The 13,158-nt window shown below is 44.3% G+C and overlaps 1 long non-coding RNA gene across 1 annotated transcript; it reads right to left on the reverse strand.

Annotated features, from left to right (window-relative positions):
* Positions 1–4,082: 4,082 nt before the first annotated feature.
* Positions 4,083–6,816, reverse strand: LOC146891359 (uncharacterized). Its single transcript, XR_014997840.2, has 2 exons — positions 6,678–6,816; positions 4,083–4,664 (listed from the first exon to the last, which is right to left on the reverse strand). It is a non-coding gene; the product is annotated as an uncharacterized LOC146891359 (long non-coding RNA).
* Positions 6,817–13,158: the final 6,342 nt, after the last annotated feature.

The raw sequence follows: 13,158 nt of genomic DNA on the forward strand, positions 1-13,158 counted from the left end.
TGGCTTTCCTGCCTAGCTTTATTCTGCCTTGCTTCTGACCAAATAGGCTTTTGCTTGTTTATTAACCAATGAGAGTAAAACACATTCACAGGTACAGAGGAATTATTTCACAACATTTTCCCCTTTTTGTCTAATTAATTAAAAAGCAAGGTTTTAACTTTAACAAAGTAAGATGATATCTAACAAAACAGTCATCAAGCAAGAATTACAGTTATAATATCTAGTCTTTTTGTATTTGATAAAACCAAGAAAACACTCAATTATCTATTCTATTTTGGTAAGTCCAAAGTTTTGGTTTTTACTTATTTATTTGTTATCTATCTGCATGTACACCTTTATCATAGAAGAGGGCATTAGACCCCACTGTAGATGGTTGTGAGCCACCATGTGTTGCTGGGAACTGAACTCAAGACCTCTGGAAGAGTAGCCAGAGCTCTTAACCACTGAGCCATCTCTCCAGCCTGAGTCCAAAGTTTTATAACTAATTTACCCTCCATTATAACTAAGAAAAACTATAATTATTGGTTTTTCAAGACAAAATCTTTGTGTGTAGTCCTTGTTGTTCTAGAACTCACTCTATAGACCAAGATGGCCTCTGCCTTTGCTGGGATTAAAGGTGTGTGTATCACTATTGCCTGGCCTAGATTTAGTTTATTTATTTACTTTTGTTTTTGTTTGAGGCAGGGTCGCTCTACATAGTCCTGGCTGTACTGGAACTCATCCGTAGACCATGCTGGCCTCAGAGTCCAACCTGCCCCAGCCTCCAAAGTGCACCACCTTAACATTTATTTTTAATTATGTATATACGTGGATATCTGTACATGAGTTCAAGTGCCAAGAGACGGGAAATAAGATGTCAGAGCCCCTGGAGTTGGAGTTACAGGTGGTTGTGAACTGCCTAACATTGGTTCTGTATTCTGGGAATTGAACTCAAGCCCTCAGGAAGAACAGTATTCCCTCTGCCTCCTGAGCGCTTGGACCAGGGACATGTGCTACCATGCCTGGCCAGTATTCACTCTTAACTCCTGTGCCACCTTTTAGCCCTACGTGTATCCCAGCAACTGCAGCCAACCCTGGACTTGATGCTGCCAGTCCAGTGGCACTGCTTTGGCTTCCAGAGGTGGGCAGCTGATGGTCCATGTTGGCTGTGTTAGTCCTGTGATCATATTGGCTTGTATTGTCTCAGCCCAACAATTCCCAGCAGGCAAAATTAAACCAAAGACTCATTTCAGTGTGGATACATCAATCCTTCTCTTCCAGTGTGCTTCAGAAATTGTCACTGAGAGCACTATACATACATATGGTGCAGCAGCGTAGTGGTCTGAATAAGAACAGCCCCCATAGGCTCATAGATTTGGTTGCTTAAGCACCAGAGAATGGCACTGTTTGAAAGTAGTCTAAGGACTAGGAGGTGTGGTCTTGTTGAAAGGGAGGGACACTGTGGGGTGGGGGGAGCGGACTTTAAGGTTTCAAAAGCCCACACCAGGCCCTCTGGATGAGGGTTAAGATGGTGACCAGGGGGTCAGAAGTGGCTGGGAGTGGGCGTGGCTTGCCCTTAAAGGGACCAGAGCAAAAGAATAATATAATGCATACCAAAAACTATAATGCTCCTTAAAAATATAAAAACATGGGCTGGAGAGATGGCTCAGAGGTTAAGAGCACTGACTGTTCATCCAGAGGTCCTGAGTTCAATTCCCAGCAACCACATGGTGGCTCACAGCCATCTATAATGAGATCTGGCGCCCTCTTCTGGCATGCAGGCATACATGGACGAAATGTTGTATACATAATAAATAAATAAATCTTTAAAAAAAAATATAAAAACATAAACCAGGTGTGGTGATGCACACCTTCAATTCCAGCACTCGGAGTTCACAGCCCACCTGGTCTGCATAGTGAGCTCCAGCACAGCCAGGGCTGCACAGTGAGACTTTGTCTAAGAAAACAAACAGGCAAGCAAGCAAACAGCAAACACTGGAAACACTGTAATAGTAAACATGTGCACGTGACCTCTAAGCCTGCGACCTGACTGACTGGAAATTAATACATTCCGCCTGCCTTAGTCTCTGTTCTACTGCCGTGAAGAGCCAACACGACCATGGCGACTTTTATAAAAGAAATCACTGACTGGGGGCTTGCTTAGAGTTTTAGAGTTTTAGTCTGTTATTGTGGCAGAAAGAATGGCAGAAAGCGGGCAGACACTGGGGCAATAGCTGAGAACATCCTGAACCATTGGCAGAAAGAAAGACAGAGATTGGGCCTGGTGTGGGAAAATTTTTTTAAAGATTTATTTATTTTTATTTTATATGCATTAGTGGTTTTGCCTTCATGCATGTCTATGCAAGGGTATCAGCTCCCCTAGAAATGAGTTACAGACAGTTGTGAGCTGCCAAGTGGGTGCTGGGAATTGAACCTGGGTCGTCCGGAACACCAGCCATTGCTCTTAACCATTGAGCCATTTCTCCAGGCTGTCCTTTAAACTTCCTATGTGAGAGTGGGAACAGTAAATAGAAACATCTCCATATAAGCCCTCACACTTGTCCACTAAGTAAATGTGTACCTAACTTGTCTAATTGTCAAGTTTTCCTCATATTGCCTGAGGCTCTGCATAAAGAAAAGACTTGGGGTGGAGACTCGGTTTAGCTCGTGGTTGGGAGCACTGACTGCACTCCCAGAGGACATGGGTTCTACTCCCAGCACCCACATGTAGCTCACAACCATCTGAAAATCCAGTCCCAGGGAATTGAGATCCTCTTCTGGTCTCTGCGGGTAGAGCATGCACAGATGTGGCACACATACATACGTGCACATGCAGGCAAAGTATTCATACACATAGTAAGGGAAAATGCTTACTGCGACTGGAAGACTTAGAGTACAGAATGTTTCAGTCTCGGAGGAAACCTCTCTCTCTCTCTCTCTCTCTCTCTCTCTCTCTCTCTCTCTCTCTCTCTCTCTCTCAATTTGGCTTTTTCAAGACAGGGTTTCTCTGTGAAACAATCCTGGCTGTCCTGGCACTCAATCTGTACATCAGGATGCCCTTGAACTTACAGAGATTCACCTGCCTCTGATTCCCAAGTGCTGGAAATAAAGGCATGTGCCACCACACCCAACTGAAATCCAACCTCAAAAAAATAAATCAGTAATTACAATTAAACACACGCACACACACACACACACACACTGAAGGAGAGAAAGAGAGATAGGCTTAGTGGGAGAGACCTTGCTTAGTATGCTCTGTTAGGAATACTTCCTAACGCAAAGTTCCCAATCAAGCCAAATCAAAACAAGTCAAATTTAAAAATATCCAGGTTTAATGGGAGTTGTGTGCCCTCGGGTGGCTCCGAGGGATAACCGGGAAGATGAGCAAAGGTGACCACAGGGAGGAAGGAAAAGAACCACATGTTCCTCTTTTGGGAGCTCATTTAAATACCCTGGGAGTGGTCCTGACACCACCCCCAGGGAGGGGTCAGGACCTGGGCTGCTGGGATTTGGAGTCCAGACCAGGCCTGGGGGCTGGGATGGATGCCAGGGGCTGGGGCCTATGCTACCAACGTGACATGCTCCAGGCTCCAGGTTGCTTTGAACTCCAGCATTGCAAAGAAATGAAAAGAAGACTTAAATAGACTTGTTTTTGAGACAGGGTCTCTTGTATTTCAGGCTGGCTTTGAACTCTCATGAAGCTAAGGATGTCCATGAATTCCTGATCTTGTGAGTCTGCCTCCCAAGTGTAGATAAATAGGTATGCGTATTTTGCTGGGCTTTACATCTTCTTATTGTTGTGTGTGTGCGTGCGTGCGTGCGTGCACACCATAGTACATGTGTGGATGTGAGAGGTCAACTTTATGGGCTTGGTTCTCTCCTTCCTCCAGACCCAGCTCAGGTCATCAGGTTTGAGGACTAGGACCTGTACCCACCACCTGTACCCACCCAGCTGTACCCACCACCTGTACCCACCACCTGTACCCACCCAGCTGTACCCACCCAGCTGTAACCACCCAGCTGTCTCACTGACCCCACTTCTTTAAAAAGATCTGCCTGCTTCTGCCTCCTGAGTGCTAGGATTAAAGGCGTGCACCACCACCACATAGCTTACCTTTTTATTTCTATTTGACATATAATTATTTCACATATTTATGGGGTATTTTTTCCTTTCTTTGGGGTGACGCTGCTACTAATGATACACATGCAGCTGCCAGCATGGCCTCTAGCCTTGAAGTGCTGATGCCAGTCAAGTATGGTACCCTACATTTGTGAAGGACTCAGCAATCATCCAGTCCCACCACACAGCTGCAGGTCCCAGTGAACGGCCAACATTCTCAACTAAGACCTTCAAGTTCTTCATTTTTTTAAAAATCAAAGATGAATGTTTATTACAACTTTAACTATAAATAACTAAAATAAAAAAGAGTCATCTGCTCTGCTTTGACTCAAACATCTAGGTCCTCTGTCCGCTGCCCTTTGGAGAAAACATTGTGTTGTAAGGCTGCCGTCTTTTGGGATGAGGGCAAAGGTCAAGATCTTCCTTGATGTAACCCCTTTCCAGAAATGTCTGAGTAGAAAGAACACTAACTTCCCAGAAAGTCTCTGGTGTGCTGGTGGAATGTAGCGAAATCGGTGCTGGGAGCAGGAAGCCAACTTCTTCTCTCTTTCTTCTGCTGCTGTATCTGCAGAATAAATTTCACACTCTTTACATGTTTGCCCAAGCGATTTCCTTCTCTCTTCCTTTTTCTGAACTACCTCAATATGAGAAAAATTCTGTATGCTACTTTCTCTCTCTCTTTAAAATATGGCCCCACAAATGTTTTAAATGTTTCCTGCTTGACTCCATCTTGTTTATTGCTGCAGCCAGCGCAGCCTGGAAAGCCAAGACTGGACCCATGGGGGGCGGGATTGTGACACAGGAGGCTTCTTTTCAGGTGGAAGAACAGCAACCTTTATTTTGCCCAGCAACCTTTTATACCTCTACTGCTTCTGTGGAGACCAACCGGCCAGAAAGAACATAAACATCCTTGTCAGGACGTTCCATTGTCAGTCAGGGGGAGTGAGGGCAGCAGGATTACAACAGTTTATCACCAGGTATGTTTGGTTTCTTTGTGGCAGCAGACACTTGGTCCTCATCTGGTACCTGCCGAAAGTTATCTGTCAAACAGGATTCGTATTCTTCATGCACTGTCTGCTCAAACATTTCTTCCAAGCTATCATTCATTTTCATGTCTCCTTTTGGACTTTTTTCTTTTTGCTCTTGTTTCATTGGTCAATAAAACCATGCTCTTAAAAACGAAGAAACAAGACTTCCTCAAAATTAACCTCTTATTGCCAACCCAGATAGGAGGCTGAGGCAGGAGGATCTCAAGTTCAAAGCCGGTCACAACTACATGGCTTGTAGTAGGCTATCCTGAGCTATGAACGTTGTCTTAATGAACGAGTAAGTACCAACATGTCTGAGGTGTCAGCTGTAACAAAGCTCATGAGAAACCAGTAATGTATTACTGAGATGTCTCACCTCCCAAACTGGTGATCTTTTCAACTTGTCTAAAGCCAATGATGTTGAAGGGTCCAGGTAGGCTTGTTCTCAGTTAACACCAAGGACAGAAATTACATGAAGAAACTATGATCCTGGCTAGTGAGATGGCTCAGGAATGATGTCATTTGCTTGCTGCCAAGCCTGAGGACCTTAGTTTCATTACGGGAACCCACAGAGTGAAAAGAGAGAACCAACTCCTGCAAGTTGTCCTCTGATGTCCACAAATCTGTACCCCTCCCATCTCTGCACAATAAAAAAATGTAAAAAAAATAGGGGTGCGGTATTGTGCTGCACGCCTTTAATCCTAGCACTCAAGAGGCAGGGGATCTAAATTCAAGGACTTTGAGTGAGAAAAAGACAGAAACCCTGTCTCAAAAAGCCAGAGAAAAAGAAAGAGAGACAGACACAAAAGGGTAAAGGGAATGGATATGCAGATATCTGTTTATTTGTTAAGTATAAAAGGAAACACAGCCTGGTAGCACAGGCTGTAATCCCAGCTACTCAGGAAGCTGAGGCCAGAGGATTATAAATTCAAGGCTTGCCTGAGCAATTTTGTGAGACCTTTTCTCAAAATAATACACCTTTTTACTAGAAAAGGGCTGGAGTGTATCTTACTGATAGAGTACTTGACTAGCATGCCTGAGTCCTGGCTCAGTATCTCTACTAAAAAGAAACCATAATGTGGGTGGAGAGGTGGCACTTGTATGATACACAGATGACATTCATGCAGGCAAAACCCTCACACACATAAAATAAAAACACATCCTAGAGCTGGGCAGTGGTGGCACACTCCTTTAAACCCAGCACTCGGGAGGGAATTTGAGGCCAGCCCTGGTCTACAGAGCAAGTTCCAGGACAGGCTCCAGAACTACAGAGAAACCCTGTCTTTAAAATTTAAAAACATCAGTCCAAATGGATCAAATACCTCAACATAAAGTCCGCCACACAGAACCTCATAGAAGAGAAAGTGGGAAGTACACTTGAACGCATTGGCACAGGGAACCACTTCCTAAACAGAACCCCAGCAGCACAGACACTGAGAGAAACAATTAATAAATGGGATCTCCTGAAACTGAAAAGCTTCTGTAAAGCAAAAGACATGGTCAACAAGACAAAACGACAGCCTACAGAATGGGAAAAGATCTTCACTAACCCCACAGCAGACAGAGATCTGTGTTGCAGCCAGCGCGGGGAGGATGCCGGGATTGAGACATGAGTCTTCTTTTAGGGTGGAAGAACAGCAACCTTTAGTTTGCCCAGCAACCTTTTATACCTCTACTCCTGTGGAGACCCACCAGTCAGAAAGAACACAAACATCCTTGTCAATTACAGACCACAAGGAAGTTCTGCTGTCAGTCAGGGGGAGTGAGGGCAGCTGGATCACAACAACTCCCCCCATCTTATTTTATAATACCTTGCCTGTCATGGGGAATAGCCCTCTAATATTCCCTGTCTTAGGTGGCATCCTGCCCCCAAAGTATTGCCCATCCGTGGCTACCCTGACACATAGCCCTAAACCAAGTATCCCCAGGACTGACAGTGTCAACGAGCCAGACCAGCGCTGCAACCATCTAACATGCACTACCTGGGTGGTAAAATTAACAAAAGTAGTATTCCAAACCCCTCTCATATGACAGTTGAGTTTCATAACAGTAGCAGAAACATGCAATACAGTGCCAGGAGTAACACATATAACATGATTAACTGTTTAAAAGTCCAAAGATAGTCCACTTGCTCCTGAACCAGAGCTACTTGTTGGTTCAAGGTCAATATGCCCAACTGAATATGTCCAAAGCATTGCTGACTCTTTTTTTTAAAAATATTTTATTTATTTATTTATTATGTATACAACATTCTTTGTATATTTATTATTGTATACAATATTCTTTCTGTGTGTATGCCTAAAGGCCAGAAGAGGACACCAGACCTCATTACAGATGGTTGTGAGCCACCATGTGGTTGCTGGGAATTGAACTCAGGACCTTCAGAAGAGCAGGCAATGCTCTTAAACGCTGAGCCATTTCTCCAGCCCCCCATTGCTGACTCTTTTCAGCAAGCTGATTGACAGTCTCAGCCGTCTGCACAGTCTGTGAGAGAGCAAGTCCGTCAGCAATAGCTGTGGTGGCAAAGTTCTGCTCCAGCTGCCTTCTGGCCCCAGACACACTCACTCTGGGTCCAAACTGCTGCACGGAGCAGAGCAGAACTCGGGGAAGCAGGCTTGCTGCTCCTGCTCTGGAACCATTGAAGGGGCCCCATATTAACAATCTTTTAGGGAATTTGGGCATAGTCAACCTGTCTGGCTACTTCCTGCTGAGCGGGGGTGCTGCATTCTTGGGAGTATTTTACATCAACATTTCAGGGGATCTCAGTGACTCAAACCACATAAATTTGCAATAAATCCACAGGTTCTCATCCTTTGTGGAGACAAAAGCAGAACCTCTTTTCCAAAGCATCAAATCCTTAGGCCTGTATTTTAAAGTCAAAATACCTTTCTTAGCAGTTCCCAGATCAAATCTCTTTCTCCAGTCCAGAACACAAAAGACAACACAATCAACAACAATAACATATATCTCTACACATTCCATCTTTTGGAGGCCCTCAATTCACCCTCCTGCCTCCTCTTTATTGCTTCCCTACTGGCCAATCTTCCAGAGGGCCTCCCTCAGAGCATCTCTGGGAATGAAGACACACATACTCCTTTTAATCTGACTTGGCTTGTTCCCAGTCTGGAACATTTAAACCCCCTCCTGTACAAAATCTTTGGCTGTCTTCCTTGTTACTTCTGTGCCTTGTTGCTTTAAGAGTTTTAGTTACTTTTTGAGGCCTTTCAATTCACCCTCCCTCCTCTTTATGCTTGCTTATGCACCTGAAAAGAAGCCTCCATGTCTCAATCCCAGCACCCCCGGCCTGTCTCGGCATCCAGGCTGCACGCTGGCATGGCACTAGGGCTTGCTGACTAGGGCAGGGTGACTGACCAGCAGGCCCCAGGGTTTGTCCCCCTCCTCCTCCCTGGCACTGGCCTTCCAAGCTTGTTGCCACACCTGGTGCTAGTGATCAAACTCATTCATGCTCAGCAGTTAGCTGAGCTCTCCCACTGTAATTATTGTTGTGTCTCTTTAAGAGACAAGCCATGCCCACTCCTTCCCCCATCTGCTGAGGCAGGCTGATCTTCAGCTTCCTGCCTGAGCTCACTTTTTTTTCTGTCTTCCTCTCGGAGAGACAGCTTCACTTCTGCCTTTCTCCCCACTTCTCCGCTTCCCCCTTCTCTCTCTCTCTCTTCTCTTCTCCTCCTTCTCCTCCTCCTCTTCCTCTTCTTCTTCTTCTTCTTCTTCTTCTCTCTCTCTCTCTCTCTCTCTCTCTCTCTCTCTCTCTCTCTCTCTCCCCCTTCTCCCTTCCCCTTCCATAACTCCCTGAATTAAATATTCAATCTCACTCTGCATGGTGTGCCTACCCATGTCTCTGTCTCTTGCCTGCCTGCCACGTATCTCCCTGCCTGGGACCAGCCACTGCTTGGGGACCTGCAGCCATCTCTGCCTGGTACTGGCTGCTCCCAGGGCCCGCTACCACTGTTTGGGGACCTACAGCATTTCTGCTGCCTACTGCCGCCGGGGATTCTGCAGCATTTTTAATTTTTCCATTACACCCACCATTTGTTATTTATTTATTGTTTTTAAGAGGCAGTCTCACTAGTAGCGCTGACTGGCCTTGAACACCTGGCATTCCTCCTGCCTTAGCCTCCCAAGTGCTTGGATTAGAGCATGAACTACCATGCCCTGCTGGCTCTGTTGCTTTTAATGAACATAAATGTGTGCCCTCTCCCTGTTAATTTGTTGCTAATTGGCCTCATAGAAGAAAATTACTGAACTACCAGAGCAAAAAGAGAAAAATTGAACTTCCTTACAAACATAATCACACAACTTTAGGCCTGACATTTCTCCTTTGTTTCCTCCCAGATTCAATGAATAATAAATGATCTCTTGACCTTTTTCAAAAAAAAATTCTCTTTTAGTTTGTGTGTGTGTGTGTGTGTGTGTGTGTACACGTGAGTGTAGTGCCTCAGAAGCCTGAATTTCCGATGCTCTGGAGCTGGAGTTTCCTAGGCAGCTGTGAGTGGTGTGGCAGAGTCCTGGGATTGCACTCAGCCTCTCTGTAACAGGATACCTGCTCTTAACTAACGAGCCCTCCCCCACTCAACTTAGATCATCTCCCCTGTAGTCAAGGTTGGCCTCAAAATCCCAATCTTCCTCTAAAACACTTTTATGTTTTATTTTTTTTAATATTTTTTAAATTTATTCTGTATACACTATTCTGTCTGCATGTGTGCCTGCAGGCCAGAAGAGGGCACCAGACCTCATTACAGATGGTTGTGAGCCACCATGTGGTTGCTGGGAATTGAACTCAGGAGCTTTGGAAGAGCAGAACCACTGAGCCATCTCTCCAGCCTGTTTGTTTGCTTTTAATTTTTTTTTTTTTGGAGAGCTGCATTTTTTTATAGTTTTTTAAATAATATTTATTGAGCTCTATATTTTTCTCTGCTCCCCTCCCTCTTTCAATCCTCCCCCAAGGTCCCCATGCTCCCAATTTACTCAAGAGATCTTGTCTTTTTCTACTTTCTACTTCCCATGTAGATTAGATCTATGTAAGTCTCTCTTAGTGTCCGCATTGCTGTCTAAATTCTCTGGGATTATGGATTGTAGGCTGGCTTTCTTTGCTTTTTAAAAACCACCTATGAGTGAGTACATGTGATAATTGTCTTTCTGTGTCTGGGTTACCTCACTCAAAATAATGTTTTCTAGTTCCATCCATTTTCCTGCAAAATTCAAGGTGTTATTTTTTTCTGCTGTGTAGTACTCCATTGTGTAAATGTGCCTCAGCCAGTGCAGCCTGGATGGTGAGATGGGTGTGTGTGTGTGTGTGTGTGTGTGTGTGTGTGTGTGCCGGGATTGAGACAGGTAGGCTTCTTTTCAGGTGGAAGAACAGCAACCTTTATTTTGCCCTGAGCTAAAACCTTTTATACCTCTACTGCTTCCGTGGAAAATCACTGGCCAGAAAGAACACAAACATCCTTGTCAATTATAGACCACAAGGAAGTTCTGCTGTCAGTCAGGGGGAGTGAGGGCAGCTGGATTGCAACACCCTAGGTCGCAACAAAACAAAAACACAAATAAAACACTAAACAAAGATAAAAACACAGGGCTGTCCCTAAAGAATACTGCCAAAGGCTGATTGATCTCCACACATATGAACAAGCATATGCTCAGGCATTCATAAATACACATGCATGCGTGCATGTATACACACACACACACACACACACACACATATATGAAATTAAAAACTACCCTAACCAGGCTGGAGAGATGGCTCAGAGATTCTTCAGAGAGAAGAGCATTGCCTGCTCTTCCAAAGGTCCTGAGTTCAATTCCCAGCAACCACATGGTGGCTCACAACCATCTGTAATGGGGTCTGGTGCCCTCTTCTGGCCTGCAGGCATACACACAGACACAATATTGTATACATAATAAATAAATAAATATTAAAAAAAACTACCCTAACCATCATTCCATTTTTTTGTTTGTTTATTTGGCTTTTCAAGACGGTCTCACTATGTAGCCCTGACTGGCCTGGAATTATGTAGACCTGGTTCACTTTGAACTCACAGAGCTCTACCAGCCTCTGCCTTCTGTGTGCTGTGATTATAGATGGTCAGCACTCCTACCGGGCTTTTACATGGGCTCTGGAGATCCAAAGTCCAGTTTTCATATTTCCAGGACAAGCAATTTTTTTCACTGAGCCATCTCTCCAGCACCAGCCCTTTAATTTTTATTTTTTTTTATGAGACAGCATCTTGTGAGGTATTCACCAGAAAATAATGTTCTGACATGAATTTAAGCCAATAGAAAGTCTTTAATAGCTGGCCCAACTACATTAGGTGTTTCAGGATCCCAGTTGTAGTACTATACATTTCTCAGGGTGAGTTTGTAAGCACAAAAATCATGACCTGGGTTGACATACTTTAGTTAACAAGAACAGTTAGCCAGAGGCAGGCTTTGTACAGAAGCTAAAAAGGTCACCACATTTAGAGACTTTCCCAGAATTATAAGGACTTTGATGGATTAGGTCTTTGTTTTCATTTTGGCTGGTGGTTCTGTCTACATGATAATTTTACAGCTTGAATGACACTTCCATCATGGAGTCAGTTGCGCTAAGGTCTGGGGCTTTGTTTCCTAGTTCAAGATAGTCTAGAGCTCACAGTATAATCCAGTCCAGCCTTGAATTTTCAGCAATCCTGCCTCAGCCTCTACAATCCTAGGATTACAGGAATGAGTTGCACTGAGCTTGCTTGTTTCTCAGTTCCATTATCTGTAAAGAAGATAGTGTTTTCTCAGGTGTAAATGAATTAAAATTTAGTATTCCTGCGTGCAGCAAGCCTTTGGCAATATCAGTTTGAATTAATATGTATATAAGCATGTAGTGAAGTACGAATAATGAAAACCCAGCGGCAGATACTGGGGTTCAACCTGAAGATCAGAGAAGCAAAGCAGCCAGCCACTAGAGAGCTCTCACAAAGAGAACGAGGTTCCTCTCTCATCCCTGCCTTATATTCCTGCCTTATATTCCTCACTAGTGCTGGGATTAAAGGCTTGCACCATCACCACCCAGCCTCTATGGCTAACTAGTGTGGCTGCTGGGATTGCCTGGCCTATACGGCTATAGTGTGGCTGCAAGCTTTACTTATTAAAATGAAACATCACTACATTGTAGCTTGTTTCCTGACACAAGCACAGGGAAGGGGAATTCCTATAAAAATCTTTTCAAGTCAGGCAATTGTTTTGTTTTTGTTTCTTTTGTTTTTCAAACATACACTTTTAAAAATTTGCATGGTGAGCCAGGCGGTGGTGGCACACGCCTTTAACCCCAACACTAGGGAGGCAGAGGCAGGCAGATCTCTGTGAGTTCGAGGCCAGCCTGGTCTACAAGAACTAGTTCTAGGACAGGCTCCAAAGCTACAGAGAAATCCTGTCTCAAAAAAAGAACCAAACAAAAATTTGCATGGTGTTTCTATTCATTTGAGAGTGCTGAGGACTTAGCAGACAGAAGGCAAGCACTCCACTCCCAACTCCAGCTACAGCACTAAACTCTGTATGGAGCTTTTTTTAAAAAGTAAAAAAGTAAACCGAGCGGTAGTGGTGCACGCCTTTGATCCCAGCACTCAGGAAGTAGAGGCAGGCGGATCTCTGTGAGTTTGAGGCCAACCTGGGCTACAAGAGAACAGGCTCCAAATCTACAGAGAAACCCTGTCTCGAAAAACAAACAAACAAACAACAACAATAATTAAAAAAACAAAACAAAAGAAATTGAAGAAGCTACAAGGCAGTCAGCTGTGGTGGTGCGTAGCTGAAGTCTTAAGACTGGGGAGGACCAGGAATTCAAGGTCATCCTTATCTATATCCCGAGGAGCAAGTGCAGCAGAAAGACTGACTAGAAATGAATTTTTGAAAGGTTAAAAAGGGTGGGGAAGCAAACTGCAGGGCATTTACCGAGTTTGAATTCCTGGAATCTATCTTTGGTGCAGAAAAACAAACGTAGATCACTTCAAACAAATGGGGGCTTAATACAAAGCGTTGTACACC

The sequence above is a fragment of the Myodes glareolus genome, chromosome 17 (assembly GCF_982192425.1).
Source record: "Myodes glareolus chromosome 17, mMyoGla1.1, whole genome shotgun sequence".
NCBI lineage: Eukaryota > Metazoa > Chordata > Mammalia > Rodentia > Cricetidae > Myodes > Myodes glareolus.